The sequence below is a fragment of the Aptenodytes forsteri genome, unplaced genomic scaffold (assembly GCF_000699145.1).
Source record: "Aptenodytes forsteri isolate BGI_AS27 unplaced genomic scaffold, ASM69914v1 Scaffold387, whole genome shotgun sequence".
Taxonomy (NCBI): Eukaryota; Metazoa; Chordata; class Aves; order Sphenisciformes; family Spheniscidae; genus Aptenodytes; species Aptenodytes forsteri.
In genome coordinates, this window is record NW_008795368.1 from 1265613 (window position 1) to 1270495 (window position 4883).

Consider the following 4883-nt stretch of genomic DNA (forward strand, 5'->3'; position numbering starts at 1 on the left):
TCTTCTCCAGGCTGAACAACCCCAACTCTCTCAGCCTTTCCCCATAGGAGAGGTGTTCCATCCCCCTGATCATTTTCGTGACCCTCCTCTGGACCCGCTCCAACAGGTCCGTGTCTTTCTTATGCTGAGGGCTCCAGAGCTGGACGCAGTACTCCAGGTGGGGTCTCACCAGAGCAGAGTAGAGGGGCAGAATCACCTCCCTCGACCTGCTGGCCACGCTGCTTTCGATGTAGCCCAGGATACGATTGGCCTTCTGGGCTGCAAGCGCACATTGCTGGCTCATGTCCAGCTTTTCATCCACTAGTACCCCCAAGTCCTTCTCCGCAGGGCTGCTCTCAATCCCTTCATCCCCCAGCGTTTATTGATACCGGGGGTTGCCCCAAGCTGCAAAGGACACCTAACTTTAAATACCTTTAAACTTCCACTTCATGAGAACGCAGAATAAATCAAGTCTGCTAAATATTCTCTCAATTATTCCCTCACTTCTTTCTTTTTTTTTTTTCTGTATATGAACAGGTACATATACAAAGATACATTCTCCATCATACAATTGCTATGATTGTAAACTGGCATTGTCCATTTGTACAACACATTGTACAAAGCAGCATGAACCATTAATAAGTCTTCTGCAATCTACAATATGAATAAATGCATGAACTCATATTTCTACATGTTTTATCCAAAAATATGAAGAAACAGGTACTGAAATATAACACTTCACTAGTAATTTTCAACCACAAAGACCTCAATAATTTTATTTTCAACATACTGCACTGGAATTTTTTCTATACACATGCAAGTTGCTATTTGCCCTGGTGAATCTCAGTTTCGTCCCTCACAATCTGCCTGTCAGAAAATCCAGACATACAGAACAAGTAATTCTGAAGGAAACACTCAGAGATTTGGGAAGCAGGCCACACCTCCCCTCAGTCAGTTGTCGCTCTCTCCTCAGGCTGAGATTGTCATCATCGCTATGGACTTAACTCAGTTTGACAGTAGCTGCATTTGTGCATGTTGGTCGTCATCTTTTCTGGTTAAAGCCTGGGCCTTGAGTCTCTGCTTGTTTTGATTTGATACTCATAAGAGATAGAAAACTTGCAAACAAAGCCTGGCTTCACCAGCATCTAGAGTGCCAGCAGAAGACCCAGGCTCTGCTGAAGATCATCTCAAGTTGATAGAAAGATGGTGAATGACTTCAGGAAGAGCATAGATTTTGCACCATTCTGCTTAACAGTGCTGAATTTCATGCCAATGAGCAGATGTTAAAGGCTTTTGTTTGTGCACAATAATATGTTTTACATACTTAATAGGCCATTGAAAACTTTTTTTTTTAACTTGCCGGGAGAATGTGGCAAACTCCGTTTTCCTGGAGAAAAAGAAGTTCTTTACTTGCTCGACCTGTTCATTTCCATTCAGTAATGCTGCTGTCAACTGTCATCCACAGTGTCTGAGCCCACACTAGCTTCAGCCACTTGCATTACTAGTGCTAGAAACCACAGACTCAGCAATAAGGATGTCATCAGCATACTTGAGATTACAACATCTCCTTCTGCCAATGTTAATACCACTATGGCAACCATCAACAGCAATACAGTTTATTATTTCACTATAAATATTGAACAGATGTGACAGCCTTGTCAAACTCCTTTCCTGGTGTCCAACCACTCCGTTATACCTTTTGCTGCTTTGAATACTCTTCTCTGGCCATGAAAAGAGATGGTACAAGTTGACCATCTGTGCAGGAAAGCACTTTTGCAACACTCAGTACTGGCCCATATTTCTGTAAAACATATTAAACTCACACTTTTAAATACAGTTGCTAAAATATGAGTGCAATAGGTTACCACCTTTGGTTTTATCTATAATAACTTTGTGATTAAAATCAATGTAGATTATGCAGATTTTCACCAGTTTCATTAAGATCAGGATGTAGTCCAGCTACTATAAGGCTCCTATTATACCCAATAGCTTGCTGACTCTGCTTTGACCATTTTTTCCTGAGATGATTAACTTTCTTGAAAGATAAACAAAAAAATGAAAATTGTGTCACAGTTCTTTTTAACACTTTATATACATTCACCTCATTAATCTTTCTGCTTAATTTTAAATGCTCTAAGAGTGTTCTTGCAGTTTAGTCAGAAGAAACTAAGTTCACACAGACTGGGAAATTAAATGTTATTTGCTGTTCTTTTTAAGAAGGATTTGCAGTATCTCACCTAGGGAAGATGGCTGGGGAACCATAAATTAGAAGAGGGAGTTAACTTATCCCAAGACCAGGTCAGCAGAAGAATGAGAAATAGGCAGGAACAACGCAATCCAGTTTTCCATCCATTTTCCTGTTCAACAACATGCCATTCAAAAAAACAGCAAAAGGTTATTCAACATCTAATTTTGTAGGCATTAGCCTTTAAATCAGAGTAAAGCAACTCAAAGAACCTGGGGAACGACCTGCCGAGTTCTGCTTCACCTCCACAGGCATAGGTTTTCTCTCTGAGGGCTTCAGAAGCAGCAACACAATGGCTATGTAATAGCATGCCTTTATCCTGCAAAACTCACTCAGTATGTGTCAGAAAAGGGAGTCTGACCATGTTCTAGGTGTGACTGTCCTGAAGAAACCAGTGTTTCAGCCAGCAGTTCTGATTTCTTTTTTTTCTTCCTTCTGAGTTGACATCTGTGGCTGGTGGAATTGTCACCTTATGATAAAAAGAGATGTGTGCAAAGCTGGGCAGACATTGTGGGGCTAGATCCTCCACAGGTAGGGGAAGGTGAGGGCTGAATCCAAGGGCTATATATAGATGTTTTATCCTGAGTTAAGAATTACACATCGCTGAAGCTAATATAAGTGTTTTATGTGGAAGAAGAGGTAGGCAGACTGTATACCGTCTCCATTGTTAAATCAATAATGTTGTGGTGTGCTGCCGAAATCCAGCTACACGTCCGCTTTTTTTTTTCACCTCTAGGTCTAATCAATAAAGAAAAGGTGAAGAGGAAAGGCACAAACAATAGTTGGAAGCAGCTTTGATTCTCATTGATGATATTCGCTTTAATTTGGGTGGCATCAGACTCTGAGAAGAAAATTTGGAGATATTTGCTGGCAACCGTAAGATTTAGCTCCTTTCTGAAAAGGATTCAACCTTCGTGTCTCCTCCCCTCAATCCATAAAAGTGACGACAAAGCCTCTGGGTTGATGTAAAAAGTTATCTTTGGTTTGTTGTTATTATTGCTATTAGTATGTATTGTGCAAGTATTTGACACATGAGAGTTTTGTTTCCCCTGAAGAAAGCCCCAAGGAAGCATTTACTGGAAGTAGGAGAGAAGTGTGATAGCTCCAAGACCGGTGCGTCATCACATGGTGATGCTCGATACAAAAGATGAAACCAAAGCATTAAGAGTACAACAGTGTTTGAGCAGTCATATTCTAGCATCAGGTGGATGCTGCTGGAAAGGAAATGGGATTGTTTTGCTATTTTTAAAGGATAGCCAGTGTTTTATGACTTTGTTTTGCATATTTTTTTCCTTAAGTGATTCCTAAATACTTCATAGAACTCATAGACTATACACTGCTTAATCTTAAATGCATTCAGAAGGACACATAAATAGATATATATAAAATGCCAATGAAGGAATAAAGCAAAAAAAATTCCATCCTAAATTAAAAAATGTGCACAGCCATTTATTTTTTTGGGAAAAAAATCTCATTACAGCTCAAGACGTGATAAAGACAGGGGATTTGAACATATGTGACAATCTCAATTTGGACAAAAAATTCTAAACCTGCTACTTCAGTTGTAGCTTTGCATAACTAAAGACAAAGCAGGTATGATCAGGTTACTTTCTGCATTTGGACTGTTCTTTGGCATAGTGCAACATAGGAGAGCAAGAGACTTTCCTCATCTTCCAGCTCTTCCACAGGAGAGAAACAATAATAACCGTCGCTATGCTGCATGCTAGCCTCCCTTCAGGTCAAGGTCCTCACAGCAGTTCACAAAGACAAATTAATCACACCACAGAAACATACCTGAGCCACAAGTATTTAGGACTTATGTCAGCCCAGCCCTGATTTAAGTGTCTTGCAAATCCCACTTGCTATATTCTTATGTGACCAGGTATGACCAGGGACAGCATATCCAACAAACGACAGGTCCTGGTTAGCTTTAAGCAAAAGTAGTTTCTCTGAACCTAGTGGGACCCCTCACATCCTCAGAAACAGGTGTTTTCAGTGTCATGTTCATTGAGGGCCCCTTAATGGGTTGGACAATAGGCTGGGGACGACATAAAGAAATTAATTTACTGTGTAACACGTTCAAAAGATGTCAGATGAAGAAAGGTCCCTTTGTGGGTCACATGCAAAACCTTTCTAGGATACAGGTGGCTGTGGGTTGCACTCTGGGAGACCTTGATATAACAGAAACTAAACCACTTAGCTGTTGACACAGAATAATTAAGTACTGCAACAGAATAAAGGTTTATCTATATGCAACTTTTAAGGTAATTCAGACTTGGGTTGGTTGAACCTAGTAAAGATGCAGATTTTGTGAATCTCTAAGGTTAATATTTTAGGTTCACAAAACCAGTTTGGAGTCTTTCAGACTTTCCATTCCTGATGCTTAATTCTATGTGGTTTTTTCTGCCAAGAGATATTAAATTAAAGAGAAAGTACAACACCTTACTCTCCAGCCAAGAGGAAGTCTGTGCTATTTATCAAGCTTAGGGAATAAAGCCATTGTTGCATTTGAAGGAAAAGAAAACTCCCAATTGTTTGCAGTAGAGGCCAGGATTTCACATTCTAAAAAAATGAGTGCTCTGGTACCTCAGGGGTAGTACTGATTAGGACGAGTTATATAGGGTATATATCACTTTCACGTTTTCACTACAGATTATGT